This window comes from Portunus trituberculatus, chromosome 26, assembly GCF_017591435.1.
Source record: "Portunus trituberculatus isolate SZX2019 chromosome 26, ASM1759143v1, whole genome shotgun sequence".
NCBI classification, from domain to species: domain Eukaryota; kingdom Metazoa; phylum Arthropoda; class Malacostraca; order Decapoda; family Portunidae; genus Portunus; species Portunus trituberculatus.
Window position 1 is genome coordinate 4,072,751 of NC_059280.1, and position 22,345 is coordinate 4,095,095.

Genomic DNA, 22,345 nt, shown 5'->3' on the forward strand with positions numbered 1-22,345 from the left:
TCAAGGTGATAGATGAAGAGAAATCTAGAAGAAATGAAGAATATAAAGTGGGAAGATGGAATTATGCCAAGACAGATTTTGGAAACCTAAAGAAATTCTTTCAAGAGACAAATTGGATGAAATTCAAGAGTGCTAAGGAGCAAATGAAAAGTGGAAGGAATTTATAAAAATATACAAAGAAGGTGAGAAAAATTTGTACCAATAAGACAACATAGAGAAGTTGGAAAGCAGGACTGGTTTAACGATAGATGTGAAAAGGCTAGAACAAGAAAAGAGGATGCATGGAAGAGGTGGAGAAGGAAAAGACGGATTAAGCAGTGGGAAAGTTACAAAAGAGCAAGAAATGAATATGTGTTGATTAGAAGAGAAGAAAGAAAGAAACAAGAAAAGGATATAATTGATAAATGTAAAGACCAACCAAGGCTTTTTACAGACATGTGAACAACAACATCAAAAATAGAGAAAGTATTGAAAGTTTAGAAGTAAATGGAGTATGCAGTGAAGATCCCAGGAAATGGCAGAGGCTATGAATGGATGCTTTCGGAAGGTATTCACAAAGGAGACTGCTTTTGACAAACCACTGGTAATGGAACAGAAAGGGATTATGAAGGAGTTTCAAGTAACTGTGGAGGAGATCAAGAATATGATGGGGAGTTTAGAAGTGAGAAAAGCTGTGGGACCTGATGGGGTATCAGGATGGATTTTAAGAGAATGCAGGAGCAACTGGCAGAAAAAGTTTGTGAAGTAATTGATGCCTCATTAAGGGAAGGTGTAGTGCCCCAAGACTGGAAAAGAGCTAACATTGTCCCAATCTATAAATCAGGTAACAAGAGAGACCCATTGAACTATAGACCAGTGTCACTTACAAGTGTGGTAGCTAAGATGTGTGAGAGGGTGGTGAAGAATAGATGGACAGACTTCTTGGAGAAAAATGACATACTTTGTGAGTGTCAATTTGGTTTTAGAAAAGGGCGTTCATGCACGACAAACCTGATATGTTACTATTCGAGGGTGATAGATGTAATACAGGAAAGAGATGGTTGGGCTGATGGAATATATCTGGATTTAAAAAGGCCTTTGATAAGGTACCACACGGAGACTGATCTGGAAACTTGAAATGGTAGGAGGAGTGCATGGCAGTTTACTAAAATGGATGGAAGACTTTTGGTAGGAAGAGAAATGAGAACAATAATTAAGGACAGACCATCAGAATGGGGCTTGGTGGAGAGTGGAGTTCCACAGGGATCAGTGTTGGCACCAGTAATGTTCGCGGTCTACATAAATGACATGGTGGATGGGGTGTCCAGTTATGTGAGCCTATTTGCAGACGATGCAAAATTGTTAAGAAAAGTGAGATGTGACAAAGATTGCGAACTACTCCAGGAAGACTTGGACAGAATATGGAAATGGAGCTGTACATGGCAAATGGAGTTCAACACGACAAAATGCAAGAAAATAGAGTTTGGCAAGAGTGAAAGAAGAATCAGGAGTATGTACAAGATAGGAAATGAAGACATAAAACCAGTCATGAAGAAAAAGACCTTGGGGTGACAATTACCAATGACCTATCGCCAGAGAGACATATAAACAAAATAATTGGAGAAGTATTGAACTTATTGAGGAACATAAGAGTGGCGTTCGATATTTAGATGAAGAAATGATGAAGAAAATAATTACTGCAATGATAAGACCGAGGCTTGAATATGCAACAATACAGTGGGCTCGAACTTAAAGAAACACATAAGGAAACTAGAGAAAGTACAGAGGGCTGCAACAAAAATGGTGCCTGACTTAAGAGATTTGACTTATGAAGACAGACTGAAAAGAATGCAACTTCCGACCCTGGAAAACAGAAGAGAAAGGGAGACCTGATAGCAATATACAGAGTGATGATTGGCATGGAAAAATGGATAGGGAAGATCTGTGTATGTGGAATGAAAGAATGTCGAGAGGGCATGGGAAAAAACTAAAAATGGCCACTTATAGGAGAGATGTGAAAAAATATAGCTTCCCTCATAGAAGGGTGGAAGCATGGAATAGTTTAGACGTGGAAGTGGTCAACGCAAGGAATATTCATGATTTTAAGAAAAAGCTGGACATTAATAGATATGGAGACGGGACAACACGAGCATAGCTCTTTTCCCGTATGTTACAATTAGGTAAAGGTAAATACACACACCAAGATGAAGCACAAAGAAGATATCAGTAGAGTAAAGGTGATTGATTGATTGATTGATTGATAACTTCATTGTTGTAACAGTGTATATAAGGGAGTTGGTCAGGTCATGCCAGCCACCCCCTAAACATGGAATAAAAAGGATTTAAAGAAACAGTTGAAGAGCCAAAGGATATGGCTGAAGTGTTCATAAATACTTTTATTCACTCTGCATTCAATGAAGATTGATTGACTGATTGATTGATACATTTATTTTTGCACTAATAAATAGATACAACAAAGGAGGAAGATGGACCTTGCCACCCACCCCCTGGGCAAAGACTTAAGGGTAAAGTATCAAAAATATATATAAAATAGACAGTATACTTAACAAGAATACAGGTACTTCAATAAATAAATACAGATATTGCACACCTTATTGCCTAAACATCCTACAATCTGGGAGCAAACTGAGGATATTCCCTGAGTATATCCCTGAGAGTGATTGAGTCTAGGAGATGGTCAATGAGGCTGTACAAGTCATGTTGACCTCTTGTCCTAAATTTAGCAATGAGAGGACATTCCATGATATAGTGACGTAGAGTGTGTCCCCTTGGTGCAGGGGGAAGCACTGACTTCCCAAAAGTATTTGTAGCTTAATCTGAGCCTCATTGCCACCCTGTCATGTGACACAGTGTGTCTCCCATAGGAGTAAGCACAGCCCTGGGAGAGACATGCATAGTGAAGACTAGTGCTACTGCCCCTATGGCAACAAAGCTCCAACTGATCACTAATGCTACTTTGTACAAAGTCCTTAATGCTACTCTTAACATAACCCAGAGTGTATTCAGTGCCAGGGTCCACTGTGTCATCTTGTAGGGCACAATGAGCAAGGTGGTCTGCTTTTTCATATAGCGGGATACCCACATAAGAGGGTATCCAGGTGAAATGGACCGTGGCACCAGCACCTTCTAGGGCGTGGATGAGATCAAGACACTTATTAACTAGATCACAGTCCAAGGGGGAGGTGGATTGAAGGGCATACAATGCAGCCTGACTGTCAATAATACATTAGATTCTTATGGAGAGGCTCCACAATATGGAGCGCCTCCAGTACAGCATACAGTTCTGCTCTAGTGGAAGACATGGGTGCAAGGAGCCGCCTGGAAACCTCAGTGTCAGTGTAGAGATTGGCAGAGATGTAGTCACGGATGAACAGCCCACAACCAGACCTATTGCCATTGACTGACCCATCACAATGAACATGAATAGCCTGCACGTGTGGCTACTTGGACAATTTAGTCATGAACATGTCTTACAGGACATGAGGGAGCCAGTCCCTCTTGGGCTGATGCAGAGACCGAATATCAACACTGACACGATGAGGGTTCCAGGCAGGTAAATACAAGCCTCGGCTACACCTACACTTGTCAGTACTCCCAAGATCTTCCTGAGGTATGGTGTTGTAGGAGTGTGAGGATCATGATACAGGGGGGTCAGTGATCCCTTCAGAGAGTCAGAGCCCGTGCATAGCATCCAATTAATTGTGCGACAAGTAATTTCCTGCACCCTACACATAATACTTAGCAGGTGCAGTTCAGCTCTGAGGACTTCAATTCGTGCAGTCCTGGGACATCCCAAGATTATCTGCATGGCTTCATTCTGTACAAGCTCCATGGGATGGAGTTGAGTGGCACTAAACTGTATTAAAACGGGCGGCATAATCAATGAGGGAACGTATGACAAATGTACAGAACATTCTTAGGACTGAAAATGAGTTGCAAGAAAAAAGGATAAGTGCAGTAGATAGGATAGGTTTGGAGGAAATCGAAGTAACAGTATTCAATTCCTATATATTTCATATATAGGAATTGGCATGCCAGCAGGCTTGTGGTATTTCCCTACTATCTTTGGTTGAGCCCTACCTCATATTGCCCCATTATGCCATTGTAAAGGGGGATACTAAACCAGGTGAGTAGAGGAAGTACATAATAGTTTAGATTAACCGGAAGTAAGGCAAGCAATGGGAGCTGTTGGGATATCAAGCTGGTTTTCAAAAGAATGCAGCTCACTACTAGCTAAGGTGAGCCACACTATCAGCAGCACCACCTGGTTGGAAGGGAAGAAAAATGTATGATGAACCTTGTGACTCTCAATTTCATGGACCACGAGGTGTTCTCGGTAATTATTTAGGTTACTGAAAGTCACATTGCAGTCTACATTTAACTATAGTTGCACCGTCCGTATTTGCTATAGGAATGGGATTCACACCATGCAATCGACGCTCAAGAGCCCGCTTGTTACTTCAAGTTGAAAAGACTTTTTTTTATCACAAACGCTGCATCAATTACTGGTTTGACTGCCACTTCATTGTCTGTGTCGTTATTTATGCCATGAATGTTCAGTTCCTGCCTCTTCCTGCTATAGTCTTTGTTGCAGTAACGACACTTCACTAATAATTGAGGGTCCATCATTCCTGGTTCCTTGCTGTAGACGTAGTTGAATAGTTATCCATGTGACGTCATCAGTATGGGCGGAGAGTGATGAGCCAATCACAGACGCACTGCTGGAGAACCAATCAGCGACCTCGGGCGCCAGAATCGATGGACTGTCTGCAGGGCCTTCCCATCATTCCCATCATTTCCACAGGGAAATTATTCATGATGGAAGATATTGCTTAATTATATTATAATGTATCGCGGTTGATATATATATATATATATATATATATATATATATATATATATATATATATATATATATATATATATATATATATATATATATTGTTGCGAAGGTGTATTGCAGCAGCCTCTCAGATATGTACGTGTGCCTGTGAGAGTGTGGAGCAGCGTCATAAGAGAGTACATATGGGTAATACATATGAGTACATATCTGCAGACTTTAGCTAGAGGGTGAACGAGGTGTTGGTTGCTCGTGTTTATGAAACTGTCACACCTTAATGGAAGGGACGCTGAGCTAGGCCTCCATGACGGAGGAGATGTGACCCCGGAGGTCACGGGGAGATAAGAGTGTGTGTGTGTGTGTGTGAGGGCACTGGCCAGCCCTGGGATAATTGTCATACGGTACCGTGTAAATAAGGCATGCATGTGTGAATGCTTGTAGCCAGCATTATCAGGGATATATTGGTAATTAGCGGTTAAGGTAGATAGCGTTACCTAATAAGCTGAAATAGACTCGTAAGGACATTGCCTGGCAGGTGCGACGGCACAGGAGGCGTGGTCTGTGGGGCACTGTGTGGCACCGACGAGGACAGAGGACAGGAGCAGGGTTGCCAACTGGCAGTTTTCATTACCAGATTTACCACAATCTGGTAATAGAAAACGAGTTTGGTAATGAATTACTGTGTTTTGGCAATCTGGTAATGGGAGTGTAAAAATTTTGTAATAAGTGAATATGTAAAGAAATAGGAATAAAAATTATATATATATATATATATATATATATATATATATATATATATATATATATATAGAGAGAGAGAGAGAGAGAGAGAGAGAGAGAGAGAGAGAGAGAGAGAGAGAGAGAGAGAGAGAGAGAGAGAGAGGCGCTAGACACGTTCAGTTCCAGTATGGGACGGGGCTCTTACAGGCCCACGGACAACACGCCTAACAGCGAGCCAGTCTTCATCCTGCCATCGTATGTGGTGCTTGTGATTTAGGTTTTGGAAGTATAACATTGGTGATACGACATGTCTAAATGGAAAGGCACGTATGACTCTACAAGAACTTATCACAGTGCATGGGAAAAGGAATACCCATGGGTTACTAAAGCAAAGGATGGATCGCAACATGCCTTTTGTAAAGTGTGTAATAAAAATCTGCAACCACGAAAGGCCACGCTTAAGGTGCACGAAGAATCGAAAGATCATAAACAACGGGTTAATGCTGTTTCATCAACAAGAGCAAATGTTTTTCAGACAAGTAGACAAAATCTTCAGAAAAGTGAATCTCTCAAGAAAACTGAGTTGCAGTTGGCAGTTGCAGTGAGTTGTCATGCTCCTGTTGTGTGTATAGATCACTTTAGTGAAATAATGAAGGAAAATAGTAGTGCTGGAAGTTTGTTTGCAAATTTAAGGCTTCACCGTACCAAATGTTCAATGCTAATTACCAATGTTGTTTCACCAAGCCTTGAAGAGGATTTACACAAGAGAGTGATACATGCAAAGTATTACTGCATTCTAGTTGATGAGTCCACTGACATATCTGCTGACAAGAACATCTGTGTGTGTTTAAGATTTTTTGATGAAACAGTAAATGAGGTAGTATCTGCTTTTTGGGACTGGTACCCATTACTGAGGCCACAGGTGAAGCTTTATTTAAAGCAATTAGTGATCTTTTGCTCAAGTGTGGTATTGCCATTGAAAACTGCATTGGCTTCTCCAGTGATGGCGCCAGCAACATGATCAGAGAAAATAATTCCTTATGGTCTCGCATTAAGGTACAGGCTCCACATTGTATAAAAATGCAGTGCACTTGCCATAGTTTAGCTTTGTGCATACAAAAAGGATTTGATAAACTTCCCTCTAACCTTGGTTTCATGTTACAAGAAGTACCAAAGTGGTTCAGAAAAAGTACATTAAGGCGTGAGATGTACAAGATGCTGTTTGAGACCATGAATACTGGTGAAGAAAGGCATGGCATACCTCTTCCATTTCTAACCCTTTCCACAACACGATGGCTAGTCAGAGGAAAAGTGCTATTCAACATTTTAGTTAACTGGATGGAATTGAAAGCTTACTTTCATTGTGCCAGCATCCATGGAGCACAAGATGTAAGGTACAAGGCTCGTCTTTTGTGGGAAATGTTTTGCGACGACTCCAACTACTTGTACTTTGTCTTCAGTTCACCCTTGGTTACAGAATTTGAAAGAGTGAATGCACTCTTCCAGTCTAACAATGCCAGTCCATCCTCTTTGCTTCTTGAATTGGATATACATTATAAATCTCTTCACAACAGAATCTACAGTGAGCAAGGCACGTTACTACCACTGAATAAAACTGATTTTGGAGCCAAATTTTCCATGGAATGCAACAGACTTCTTTCCAGCAAAAATATGGCCTCTCGTCTGGAAAGCATACAACAACGGTGCCAGGAAATGCTTGTTGAACTTGTGTCTCAAGTCAAGATGAGGCTACCAGAGAATAGAGGACTGTTTGACAAATTAAGCAAGTTATCCCCACATAATGTCCTTACCCAGCTAAACAGACCAAAATTCAATGAACTTCCATTTCCTCACCTCCAAGAATCTCTTGAACTTTGTGAAGAACAATACAGAAAAATTCTTTATCATCCCTGGAATAATGAAGAGGTCTTCAGCTCTGGAATCCCAGAAGATCCAGTTAACTTTTGGGCTTCAATAAAGAAATATGAAGAAGGTGGTAGAAAGCCATATGAAGCTCTGGCCAGATATGCTTTGGCAGCATTGACAACGCCAGTGAGCAACGCACTTGTTGAGAGGATTTTTCCCATGTTAATGCTGTGAAGACAAAAGTGCGAAATCGAATGAAACATAAGATGTTGGAGGCTATTTTGAGGATACGCACAACCTTGATTATGTCTGGAAAATGTTGTAAAGATCTAATAATTACTGAAAGCATGTTAGAGAAATTCAATGTTGGTATGTATGAACATACAAGAAGTCAAGATTGTCAGAGTAGTAAGGATGATGGCCTTAATGCTCTGTACGAATAACTCCCAACTCTTGCCTCTGGATCCACTCACCAGCTGATCTGTCCCATGGCATCTCTCACAGTAAGTTTATTTCTTATCACAGTTTTCTTATCCCAGTCAGTAGCATTATTCGTGTAACTTGTATGTACATTGGATTTATAATTAGCAATAATTAAAAAGTTTGGTAATGAAATGACGAATCTGGTAATAACTGGAGTCGAACTTGGTAATGCCTGTCGTACAAGAGCTGGCAACCCTGGACAGGAGTGTAGCAAGAGACCTCGAAGGAACAAGTCGTATTCTGGGGAGCAGTCAGAGAGTGAACGAGAGACAGAGAGAGACAGTGAAGTGCCTGACGAACTAACAAAGCGTTACCCGTACTTTGTTGCCGCCCCCTGCCCCGTCCTGTGTGCCGCCGCCACCTGTTCCCGGTGACTCGTGTATAGTTGCTGTAATATAGAGAAATAAGGAAGAAGTGTTTCCTTCTCCCCACTCTGTGTGACTGAGCTGAGTGAGAGTGGGTGCTATAGAAGCAGACAGCCAGGCCTGAGAGAGTGATCTGCCCCCGCTCCACCCCAGCCGCGCCGCGCCACCCAGGTAAAGAAAGCCCTTCTCCCCGACACACACGCCCCGAATCCCGAGAAGATTGTGAGGCGTTCCCTCCCTGAAGAAGCTGAAGGAGGGTCGCAGCAATATATATATATATATATATATATATATATATATATATATATATATATATATATATATATATATATATATATATATATATATATATATATATATATATATATATATATATATATATATATATATATATATATATATATATATATATATATATATATATATATATATATATATATATATATATATATATATATATATATATATATATATATATATATATATATATATATATATATATATATATATATATATATATATATATATATATATATATATATATATATATATATATATATATATATATATATATATATATATATATATATATATATATATATATATATATATATATATATATATATATATATATATGACAATGTTGCCTGGTAAGTGATAATATATTCCAATTGTTTCTATGATGACAGTGACCGCAAATCATTTTCCTTTCAGTGTAGTCCAGCAGTGAATAATAGTGATCGATCCTCCATGACCACGAGTCCATGCACTGTCTTGCTTTTGAAGGTCCCGCGCCACACAATCCCTGGCGCGGAGTGGGCGCTGCTTCAGCTCGGCCTGGGTCTGGTCAGCCGTCAGGGCCGTGGCCGTGGCCGTGGCTGCAGAGCTGCCAGATGCAGGGAAATTTCTCTGTTTTAGGGAAATTTAGGTCTCAACAGGGAAACAGGGAAGAAAATTCAAAATGTTCCAAAATCTAGGGAAATTTTGACCAACGGACTCACACCCTTCATCCGCAGTCCCCACCCTTGTCCTCCTCCCATCCTCTTCACCCGTCATCCGTACAATAATTATTTGTATTAATTTTTATCAATTATTTATTGTTTCCTTTCCCTCTCAATTGAATTTCAATCCACTTCTGAGGTCTCTCTCGATCACTATATCCTTCCTCTACCGTTCACTCTTCCTTCCCTCATCCCCAAACAGCGTCATGACTTGTACGAGACCCGTACACCGTCCCTTCCCTTTCCTCCCTCGCCCTTGCTAGCTAGCTGAACCTGTATTCTACGAGACCGATAGAGACCCGTATTCACCCAAACAGTGTCATGACACGTATGAGATCCGTAAATCGTCCCTCCCCTTCCTTCCCTCGCCCCTGCTTGATAGCTGAACGTGTATTTCTACGAGACAGAGACGCGTATTCACCCTGTCCGCTTCCTACGAGTCCAGTATTACGAATCTGCCTCCCTCAGTCTTTCATACACTGTCGCTCAGCTCAGTTAGGTCTGGAAGTCTCTGAAGGATTCTATTACTGGAAAGATTTATGCATTGCACACTAGAGTCTCTGCTGTCTTGCATACCATTCTTGAGTTGTACATGAAGCCAAGTGTCTTAGAATCAACACCATTATCAGCTGTCAGGGTAAAAGACCCAAACAATTTCGTTAAATTGGAAGAGCTATATCTTGGAGGACGAGTAACTGCATCCCTTCAGAAATACCAAAACCTTGACAAGCAGCAACTGGACACGTTCAAGTTGAGATGTCTGGACTTTTACATAGAAGGAGCCTCTCAAATTTTGCAAAGGTTTAATCTCAGTGATTCTGTATTTACAAATCTCAAGGCTCTAGATCCACAAAGTGTACTGATGAAGACAATTCCCTCTGTTGCCCCCCTAGCTGCTCAGTTTCCTAACTTGGTGTCTGAAAATGACTTAAATGAGATAGACGGTGAATGGCGTTTACTGAAAACACTGAACTGAATGTAGAACCTGATATTAATGTATACAAGTTCTGGCAAAAGGTTGGAGACTTGAAAAAAGGTGATGATTCCCCATTATTTCCACTACTAGGAAATTTCATGAAAAACTGTTGTGTCTTCCTCACTCTAGTGCAAGTGTTGAAAGGGTGTTTTCTCAAGTGAATTTAATGAAGACCAAAGTTCGTAATTCACTGAACACAGAATCGCTAAATGGAATGCTTCATGCAAGGAAAATTTTGAAAATTCATCAGCTCACAGTTTTAAAGTTACACCGGGGCACTTGGAACTTATGACAGCTGACATCTACAAAACTTCAGATCTACAGGAATAGCAATCATTCTAGGTAGGTAACAATGAAGGTTAACTATGTTTACATTATAGTACTCATTATATATTCGTGTGTGTGTGTGTGTGTGTGTGTGTGTGTGTATATATATATATATATATATATATATATATATATATATATATATATATATATATATATATATATATATATATATATATATATATATATATATACACACACACACGAATGTGTGTATGTACGTATGTAAGAAGTTAAAAATGACGACAGGGAAATGCTGCGCTAAATAGGGAAATATTTTTAGGCAAAACAGGGAACTTTTGGCAACTTTGATGTGGCAGCACTGCGTGGTTGTCTTCACTCCTCCTCAGGCAGTGCCGCAGTGACACCACGTAATTCCCGAGCTCTGACGCTCCGTCTCGCACTTATCAAGTGTTCTCGTGGGCTCTTCCTTATGCCGGCCTGCTGAGGGAGGGAGGGAGGAGGGAGAGAGGTCACCAGAGGAGGCTTGGGAGGAGAGAGAGGCGAGTAAAAGGTAAAGAAGTGAGAAGTGTGTGTGTGTGTTAACCATTTGGGCCTCTACCTGCTGCCCTACTGGTAATGCAAGGTTGGCTCGGGCTATTGGTTTGTTTGTTGGGACAGTTTGCAGATTCAGTCAGCCGTGGAGTCTGTGCTGTGACTCATGTTTCTCATGCGTGAAATGTAGTGAATTGATTGGTGGTGGAGGTCATTTCCGGGCACTGTCCCGGAGAAACCGTCCCGCGCGCTCGCCTCGATTCCCGGCTCCCACTTCGCAGCTCCTCCCAGCTGATTTGACGCCACATATATGAAGCCACACTATTGGTCAGCGAGAGAGAGAAAGAGAGAAAACAACGAATAAGGAGAGAGAGAGAGAATATGCATGGTAACGAATAAGGCAGCGTTTCTCGATCTTTTTACCCTTGCGCAAAACAAAATTATTTACCATATTTTTCTCATTTTGTGACATCAAATCAGCTGGGTGGATGAGCTCGAAGGGGAAGCCGGGAATCGAGGCGAGCGCGCGGGACGGTTTCTCGGGGACAGTGTCATTTTTCATGTGACTTTTTTTCAACTCAGCTTCTGCCCACCTCTCATCCCCAACGATCTTTGGGGACCTGTGGGGAATCGGGTTATTTTGGTGGGGTAGCTTTAAATTAAGTAATGTGCGTTGCAAAAGAGGTCAGAAATCAACAAAATCACATAAATCTGAAAATACTTGGATGAATATGGCGGCGGCGGCGAGCGTTGCTTTATTGTTGAATGAGTAAAAATGCATATGAAGTCCCCTCTCCCTCTCCCCAACCCCTCCTCCCAGCACCAACAAGCTTGGGGGCCTGTGGGGAATCGGGGGTTTTTGGGTGGGGGGAGCCAAAATAGGCGAAATGTGGGGGTCGGAAAAGATCTTAGGACAAAAACCGCCGTTTTCTAGGAAATATTTGAACAAATGAATAATTCAAGAATAATTTTCACTGAAATTATCCCTTCCCAGTCCCAGCAAGCTTGGGGGCCTGTGGGGAATCGGGGGTTTTAGGGGGGGAGGTATATTTAAGTGATATATGGACTTTAAAAAACTTGGACATTTTCCCCAAATGTTCGAAAATATCCCTAAATATAGGGAAGTTTTACATAACCCTCCCCCCTACAACACTAACCTAACCCTAACATAAACCTAACCTAACCGGGGGGAGCTGTGCCCCTCCCGGACACCCCCCTTCAACACTAACGTAACCCTAACAAACCTAAACTAACGTAACCTAACCTGACCAGGGGGGGCACAGCCACCCCCGGACCACCCTGTACAACACTAACCTAACCTAACCTAACCGGGGGGGCTATGCCCCTCCCGGACGCCCCCCTACGACGCTAACTTAACCCTAACATAAACCTAACCTACGTATCCTTGCTTTGGGGCAGCTTCCGTCCCCCCACACCGGTTCTCTTATAGCTCCACACAATATGCCCTACCTCTACCAATACACTCCTCACAATACCTTAATGAAAGGATGAAGGTCCTGGCTGGTCCTCTTCTCCATTGTACACTGACTTGCATCGCTGGAGTGATGATTTCCCAGTAATCAAATTCATAACCTTTCTGCTGTACTTGACAGCAAACTCCAGCAAGCCAAGATCACAGTCTTCACAGCGTGTCATGGCGGGTGCAGGGTAAGGACTGGGCACCTGTACACGTGTTACCCTCATCCTTCATCGCGGATTGATACCTGCGCTGATATCTGCGCTCACGAACCAATGAAAAGCGTTCATGTTTGAAAATTAATAGAAGTACATGAATGAAAGTGTGAATTGAGGAAAAAGACGAAGATAAGTTATCATCAAAGAGAAAGGTGGTGCATTATTTACATTATTGTCTCATAACACATACAGGCAACCCCCGTTTAACGAAGGTTCACACAACGGAATTTCGCCACAACGGTTTCATTTTACTACCATCTGCTCGTTTAACGAACACCAAACTCGCTCTAACGAAGTTTTATCCAGGTAATTTTTTCCAAGTTTGAAAGCCCCGCTGTATCACGCAAGCCAACAAGCTTTATAAATTTAAGATCAACATTATAAAGTTAGTGTACATTATAATGACTTAAATTAAATTTAACTGCTTAAATGTTAAACTTCATAATTTTTACTTTCATTAAACCTTTCACTGTACTATGATGCACTCTCGCTTTGCTTATTCTCAATGGAAGTTCAAGTAAGGGTTAATCTTGTTATAATTGGTTCGCTTAACGAAGTGTTTTTTAGGAACATAACCCATTCGTTAAGCAGGGGTTACCTGTACGTTGATGACATGTTGTCAATTCACATGTAATAGGAACTTGTTCCTGGCAAGGCAGAGGAAGGTGACTGAGGTGTTGCGAGGCTCAGTTTCACCTGCGTACCACAGTGAACGGATCTGTTAGGGACTTAGATTCTGGCGGAGATGGGTGATTTTCAAGAAAGCAGTGTGACCTACGTAAGGTCGACCGCCTTCAGAAATCTTTATACATTACAAGTATACTATTATAACTTCTTCATAATGACTACTTTGAAGAAATTGGTAAGGGGGACCTGTTCTGCACATTAACCTTGAGGGTAGTGCCCAGGGATTTGCTGCGTTTGTTGATGCATTCATTAGATTTAGTGGAAACCTCAATGGCTGACTAACCCAACCCAACATTATAACCCAGGCAGCAGACCCCCACAAGGGTTACTAAACTAACCCTAACATTAAAACCTCCTAGCGAGGGAAGGGGCTGCACCCCCCAAGACCCCTTCCAAGAGGTATTCACCAAGCCAAACATTATTTCCTCCTAGAATGTCTTGTAATGCTTGTTTGGGGGACAATTTGTTGTGTCTTCTTACCAACTGGCAAGTGGGCATTTTTTTAGTAGTAGTAGTAGTAGTAGTAGTAGTAGTAGTAGTAGTAGTAGTTTTTGTTGTCCTTGGCGAGCTTTCCTCCCTTCCAAAAAAAAAAAAAAAATACTGTTGGGTTGGTTAGTAACCCTTTGATGGGTTTGGTGGACGGGGCATGTGCGAGCCAGCCCCCATCCTCCCTCCTGGCTAGAAGGTTATAATGTTAGGTTAGATCAGTGACCAGCATTACATCGAGGTTATAAAGTTGGGTTAGGTCAGCAACCTTTAGGGAGGATCCAGATGTAATGTCGGGGAACAGCCTTTGCAATGGACCCAAATCCAAGGGTAGCGAATTGTTGGCAACGCTGCTCAACAATAACAAAGCAGCGCTTGCCGCCACCAGAGTATTATTAGATTTTTTTTGTGATTTCATTGATTTTCTATCTTCTGCAACACACGTGACTCAATTTAATGTTGACCCAGCCAAACACCCTGCCTCCCCACAGGTTCCCTAAGGTTGTTGGGAATGAGAAGTAGGTAGTTGGGAGTTCAAAACCAGTCATAACTCAAAAAGTATTCATTTGCAATGGAAATGGTGAAAGGTAAAGTGTCCAATAGGTATGTACACATTGATCCATTAGATATACACTTTGGTGTTATTTTTAAGCTTAACCATTGTGCCTTCATGTCAACAAGTATCAGCAGTTTGGTTTGTTATGACTAAAGAGATGCACCAACAAATACTTGTAAGTGAAAGTGTTAAAACATTTCTCACAAAAACTTAAAGATTACAACATTTGTTTCATGTTTAATGACTAATTTGTCTAATTAAACATTATAACTTTAATAATTGTAGATTCATTTTGTCATGCAATGCAGGAGAAAAATGCATCAGGATTGCTTAGAAACACAAGGTAAAGGCTGTGGCTGGGTGTGCACTGTACCTATTGGACCAGTCCCAGACATCATAGATCAATAAATTTGCATTTCATCAAATTGCTGCCAGAGTCCTTAACTACACTGCATGTCATTCCAAGGCCACCTATTCTACAAGGATGAAAAGGAGTCAGTTTCTCCCAGACTGTCAGAGAACCATCTAATTTATATAACTTACTCTATTTCTTCTCTATTTACATGTTTGCAGTTTAGATCCCCAACAAGTGGCACTTTTCCTTCTGACCTTCCTTAACATATTGTCCATGCAGTTTAGCACTTCATTTTGCATTTCTTCATGGCCATCAAGCCTCCATGTGTTAGTCTTCAATGGCACATATGTTACTATGATACTCCTCCTTTCCTTCCCACTGGTCCTAATTGTTATGCTTAAGACCAGTCCATCTCCATACTGTACCACTTCCATGAATATATCCTCTCAAGTCATTATCAGTACTCCTCCTTCTCTACCCCTTCTGTTTCTCCTCCAAACATTGTAACCCTGATCTTTGAAATCTTATCGGACATCTTCACTTCACATTATTTTTTTTGTTATACATATCACGTCCTGTCATTTTTCCAATATATAATCTCTCACTTAGTTCATATCTCTCCTTATCCAAATGTTGGTATATAGTCTCACCAGCCAACTCTCCAGTTTTCACTAGTATTTTTTCTACTCCTTGCAATCACATTGAACTTTTAGTGGTTTTTAGTCCCCTCACTATATCAACTAAGTCTGTATATTTCTTTTATTTCTTTTTTTAGTCTGTGTGTGTGTGTGTGTGTGTGTGTGTGTGTGTGTGTGTGTGTGTGTGTGTGTGTTTACCTAGTTGTAGTTGTGGCCCCGTCTCCATATCTACACTTATCCAATCTTACTTTAAAAGTGTGCACACTCGTTGCAGACACTACTTCTTCATCTAAACTGTTCCACGTCTCAATACATCTCTGCGGGAAACTATATTTTTTAACATCTCTCAGACATCTTCCTTTTCTCAACTTTTTACTATGCGATCTTGTGCTTCAGATGTCATATTCTTCTCTCAGGATCAGTTTCTCATTATCCACTTGGTCCATTTTGTTGATCAATTTATAAACTTGTATCAGGTCTCCTCTCTCCCTTCTTTGTTCCAGGGTTGGTAGATCCATAGCCTTTAGTCTCTCCTCATATGTCATCCCTTCAAATTCTGGAAACATTCTTGTAGCCATTTTTTGTAGCCTCTCCAATTTCCTTATGTGTTTCTTTTTATGAGGGGTCCACACTACTCCTGCATATTCCAATCTGGGTCTTATTATAGTACAGGCAACCCCTGTTTAACAAGGTTCACACAACGAAATTTCGCTACAACAAAGGTTTAATTTTACTACCATCTGCTCGTTTAAAGAACACCAAACTCGTTTTAACGAAGTTTTATCCAGGTAATTTTTTTCCAAATTTGAAAGCCTCACCATATCACGCAAGCTGACAGGCTTTTGAATACACCAGGAGCTGCTGGTACTAAGGCCTGCCTCAGAAAAAATCCTGGGACACCTATAGAATAAAGATCAAGATCAAGATCAAGCCTCTCATGGACAACACGCGCAACACTCACTCCCCAGTCAAAACATAACAGCCTCAGCAGCAGCTTGTCTTCCTAGCTCAACTTACCACCAAAACGCCCTGCAATTGGCCTAGTGTTGTAAGAAGACCAGGAAGTCTCTTACTCTCCAAATGAAGCTAGATATTATTCACAGACACGAGAGAGGCCAGAAAACTATAGCAGTGCTGGCCACCATCTTGACTCCATATTATACTGTCTCTATTTTCAAGTCAGCAGACTCTATTAAGAAGGCTGGTGAGACTGTATCTTCCTTGCAAGCTAAAAGAACCACCTGAACTCTTGACTCTACAATGGATAAAATGGAAAGCCTTGTGGAAATGTGGTACATAAGTTTTGTATGCGGTACAATGATGCGCACTTTGTTTACATTCCACAGGTTGCCGGTTAGTGTCTTTCCAGTTTCACTCTTCCTCCCTTCATAAAGTTAAGATCATCAACATTATAAAGTTACATACATACATACATTAGTGTACATTATAATGACTTAAATTAAACTACCTAAATGTTTAACTTCATAATTCTTACTTTCATTAAACCTTTTACTGTACTATGATGCACTCTCGCTTTGCTTACTTTCAATGGAAGTTCAAATCAGGGGTTAAACTTGTTATAATCGGTTCGCTTAACGAAGTGTTTTTTAGGAACGTAACCCCTTCGTTAAACGGGGGTTGCCTGTACTTATCAATTTCTTCATCATTTCTTTGTCCATGTAGTGAAATGCTACTCCAATATTCCTTAGCAAATTATATGTTTCTCTAAAAATTCTATCAATATGGCTTACTGGTTGATTGTTTTCTTCCATCGTCACTCCTAAGTCCTTTTCCTTTTTGACTTTGTCCAGTTCTACTCCATCTCCCATCTTATAGATTCCCACGGGTCGTCTTTCACTCTTTCCCATTTCCATGACATGGCTTTTGTTCACATTGAATTCCATTTCCCACTTCTTACTCCATTCCCAGATCTTATTTAGGTCTTCTTGCAGTATTTCACAATCCTCTTTTTGCTTTATAACTCTGCACAGTTTCGTATCGTCCGCAAACAAATTTATGTAGCTGTTCACTCCTTCTGGCATGTCATTAATATAAATGAGGAAAAGTATTGGTGCCAATACTGACCCCTGTGGCACTCCGCTTTCTACTGCTCTCCACTTTGACTTCATATCTTTAACTACCGTCCTTATTTCTCTCCCCCTCAAATAATTTTCTATCCATCTCAATGTGCTTCCTTTTAAGCCACCCTTCTCTAACTTCCACAGTAATCTTGCGTGTGGCACTTTGTCAAACACCTTTTTTAAATCAAAATAAATGCAGTCAACCCATCCCTCTCTCTCTTGTACTCTATCAACTATTCTAGAATAGAAACTCAATAAATTAGTTACACAAGACCGTCTTTTCCTAAAACCAAATTGGCTATTTGATATTAATTTGTTGTCTTCAAGGAACTCGATCCATTGTTTCTTTATTATTCTTTCACACATCTTGCATATTACACTAGTTAGTGATACCGGCCTGTAATTTAAAGGTTCTTCCTTCCTTCCGCTCTTATATATGGGAACCACCTCAGCTCTTTTCCATTCCACTGGCACTGTTCCATTTTCTATTGAGCATTTTATGATGTATATAGGACTTGCTAGTTCTTCCCTACATTCTTTCAGTATTCTGCCTGAGACTTTATCTGATCCCATTGCCTTCTCTTCATCCAGTTCCTTCATTAACTCTTTTATTTCAAGCTTGGTTACTTTAATCTCTTTCATATAGATTGTCTCTCTATTACCCTGTGGCCTTTCAAATTTGGATTCCTTAGTAAAGACCTCCTGGAATTTATTATTTAATAGTTCTGCCATACTTTTGGGTCTTCCACCATCCATCCCGTTCTCTCCTTTTAACCTTTCTATTGTTTCTTTTTGCCTAATTTTTCCATTTATGAATCTATAGAACAATTTTGGTTGCTCCTTACATTTTTTGACAATGTCTTTTTCGAAGTTCTTTTCCTCTTCCTTCCTCACCTTAACATATTCATTTCTTGCTGCCTAGAAGTTTTCCTTATTTGCTGGATTTCTATTTCTCCTCCACCTTTTCCATGCTCCATCTCTTTTCTCCTTTGCCTTGGCACACCTTGCATTAAACCAATCTTTCTTTCCTTCTTCTTTAGGTCTATATTTCGGGACATATTCCCTGACTCCTGTTTTGTATATTTCCAAAAATAAGTTATACTTCTCTTGCACTGTCTCTGAGTTTTCCATCTCCTCCCAATTTATGTTTTTAAAATAGTTCTTTAGGTTCTCAATATCAGCCTTTCTGTAATTTAATCGGTCTCCTTTTGTATGAATCGTCTCTATCTTTCTTTCCCTCTTCTATATCCATTTCTAATATTACATGGTCACTCTTTCCCAATGGGCACTTATATTTTATATCATCATTCATTTGTATACCCCTTGTAAAAACTAGGTCCAATCTCGCCAGCTCGTCGTTTCCTCTGAATCTTGTGCATTCCTTTACTCTCTGTGTGTGTGTGTGTGTGGGGGTGATTCACCTCGGTCGCCTCCTGGTCACCCAGCCAGTCTTCCCCATTATGGAGCAAGCTCAGAGCTCATAGACCGATCTTTGGGTTGGACTGAGACCACAACACACTCCACACACCAGGACAGCGAGGCCACAACCCCTCCAGTTACACCCCGTACCTATTTACTGCTAGGTGAACACACTCCACACATTAAGAGCCGTGCCCATTTGCCTTGCTGCTTACTGGGACTCGAACCCGGCCCTGTCGATTGTGAGTCGAGCGTGCTAACCACTACACTACGGTGTGTGTGTGTGTGTGTGTTTACCTATGTGGTGTGTGTGTTGAGCGGGTCTCATAGTGTCCTATCTCCATATCTCCATTCATCAAATTTTTCCTTAAAGTTATGCACATTATTTACTGTAACGACTTCATTATCTAATACTTTCCATTTATCCACTGTGTGCAAAACTATATTTTCCAATATCCTTCACACACTGCCTCATCCTGATCTTTTTCATGTCCTCTTGTCCTACCATCTTCCGTCAACAGCACCAGGTCTCATACATTGTTATTAGGTCCCCGCGTTCTTCATATGTGAGGTCCTGATTGATTGATACATTTATTGTTGCACTAATAAATAGATACAACAAAGGAGGAGGATGGACCTTGCCACCCACCCCCTGGGCAAAGACTTAAGGGTAAAGTATCAAAAATATATATAAAATAGACAGTATACTTAATAAGAATACAAGTACTTCAATAAATAAATACAGATATTGCACACCTTATTGCCTAAGCATCCTACAATCTGGGAGCAAATTGAGGATATTCCCTGAGTATATCCCTGAGAGTGATTGAGTCTAGGAGATGGTCAATGAGGCTGTACAAGTCATGTTGACCTCTTGTCCTAAATTTAGCAATGAGAGGACATTCCATGATATAGTGACGCAGAGAGTGTCCCCTTGGTGCAGGGGGAAGCACTGACTTCCCAAAAGTATTTGTAGCTTAATCTGAGCCTCATTGCCACCCTGTCATGTGACGCAGTGTGTCTCCTGGAGGAGTAAGCACAGCTCTGGGAGACACGTGCATAGTGAAGACTAGTGCTACTGCCCCTATGGCAACAAAGCTCCAACTGATCACTAATGCTACTTTGTACAAAGTCCTTAATGCTACTCTTAACATAACCCAGAGTGTATTCAGTGCCAGGGTCCACTGTGTCATCTTGTAGGGCACAATGAGCAAGGTGGTCTGCTTTTTCATATAGCGGGATACCCACATAAGAGGGTATCCAGGTGAAATGGACCGTGGCACCAGCACCTTCTAGGGCGTGGATGAGATCAAGACACTTATTAACTAGATCACAGTCCATGGGGGAGGTGGATTGAAGGGCATACAATGCAGCCTGACTGTCAATAATACATTAGATTCTTATGGAGAGGCTCCACAATATGGAGCGCCTCCAGTACAGCATACAGTTCTGCTGTATAGTGGAAGACATGGGTGCAGGGTGCCGTCTGGAAACCTCAGTGTCAGTGTAGAGATTGGCAGAGATGTAGTCACGGATGAACAGCCCACAACCAGACCTATTGCCATTGACTGACCCATCACAATGAACATGAATAGCCTGCACGTGTGGCTACTTGGACAATTTAGTCATGAACATGTCTTACAGGACATGAGGGAGCCAGTCCCTCTTGGGCTGATGCAGAGACCGAATATCAACACTGACACGATGAGGGTTCCAGGTGGGTTGTAGCGGTGACATAACAACGTTAATACAAGGCAAGTGGTCATTGTTTTTGCAGGGTTGCCACCACCCAATTTGGCCCTTTGCTGCTGGGAGCAAATATTCCCTGCACTGGTATCAGGGAGAGTCTGTGAGGTGCTACAAGTGCCAGCATTTCAGTCACCCTCAGGCACGGTGTGAACACTCTGTTGGGTGCAGCAGGTGCTGCCTAACCCAGCCCTCAAGTATGAGTGAATAATACTTTCTAGAGAAACAGGGATCTGATCCATTATCATCCTATCATGCTCCAGGAAATCACTATTGTATACACAGTCATGTGTGAAAACTTTGTCATTCAGATGAATACAAATAGCAAAACAAGGACAAAATTATAAAAAAAATCTTTAGGAGCAAATATCTTTTTTTTTTTACACAAAAATTTTCACAAAATCATTATCAACTCTGATCAACTTTTGTTTAGCATCATTTTAAACTATAACTAAAATGCAATTTTTTGTTAGAATTGCATTTTTATAATGTCAATAGAAAACAAAATAAAAAGGTAGGGAAAAAACAGGCGGCCAGTCGTCTCTGACTTTAGTTCCTGGGTCAGTCAGAGTCTGACTTATTGTGAAATCTGAGCTAAAGGGATCTAAGTTATCAAGGTTCAACAGAATTGCCAACCAATTCGTTCAGCATAGTTGTTTTTGGCGTCACAGAGACCTAGCCAATGGGCAGTGTTCAGGCTGTGGCAAGACACTGTGAGGGTGATGGAAGCACTGCACTACCTTCAGATATTTAGTTTTTTGCCACAAATTTTCTTTTTTCTTATAGAGGAAACTGAACAGAAATAGGTGTACCCTTTCTTTTTGAACCACCAACCTCTGCTGAGGTGAAGAGAAATGTGTGCTAAGGTTTTGTGCTGTATTGAAGTCTGAAAATTAAAGAGCTTGGCCATTGTATTTTGGTCTATATAATGGTGTTAGCTGTATAAATTCAAGTAACCATAAAGAAATACCATAGTGAAATAACAACAAAAATACTGGAAGGAGTAAAAACATGGTGAATTAATAGATACATCATAGTACAGTGTTGAGAGACGACTGCTCTGTATCATGAGATGATGCTGACCCAATCCTCAAGTAAACTAGACAATAAACACTTGAAAACTCACTAGTTTACATCCTCTCATATTGGTTGGGCCAACCAGGTGAGTGTGCTCCACATGTATGGAAGGTAGTCCACTCACTGTTCTTTTAGACTGGCTGGAATGAAAAGTTTTTCATCCTATCAACTTCTCTCCTCTGACCAACTGACTGACTGACTGCAGCATCCCTCTCACTATTGCAGAATTGCATCTCTTGCTGTCTTCTACCACTATTTTTATACCAAATGCTCTTCAGGTCTAGGTAACTGCGTGCCTCCCCTCCTACCCCATCCTTCCACCACTTTCTTCTTTCTTTCACCTTTAATCTGTCCACCTCTTAATGCAAGAGTTAACCAATACACTCTTTGCTTTCTGTGGTACACTCTGGGACTCTGCTTGCTTCTGTGTTTCCACCTTCCTGAGACTTGAACTTGAATTTTTCAAAAGGAAGGTTCCAACATGTTTATCTTCTTTTTTTCCTGAGAATTATTGTTGGCCATGGCCAGTGGC

At 40.9% G+C, this 22,345-nt stretch overlaps 1 protein-coding gene across 6 annotated transcripts in view; it reads left to right on the forward strand.

The window, feature by feature from the left end:
- Window positions 1–22,345, forward strand: part of LOC123509302 (gastrula zinc finger protein XlCGF46.1-like) — a 41,945-nt gene that overhangs the window by 16,271 nt on the left and 3,329 nt on the right. Inside the window, exons 1-2 of one of the 6 annotated variants that reach the window (XM_045263521.1) lie at window positions 8,962–10,593; window positions 10,929–11,081. The exons of 1 other annotated variant lie outside the window; for it this stretch is intronic. The gene's annotated coding sequence lies outside the window, so the exon portion shown is untranslated. Of the gene's footprint in view, window positions 1–7,672; window positions 7,930–8,961; window positions 10,594–10,928; window positions 11,093–20,457; window positions 20,708–22,345 lie in introns of those variants that run through there. 4 more of the 6 variants (XM_045263519.1, XM_045263524.1, XM_045263520.1 and 1 more) reach the window with 4 other exon arrangements.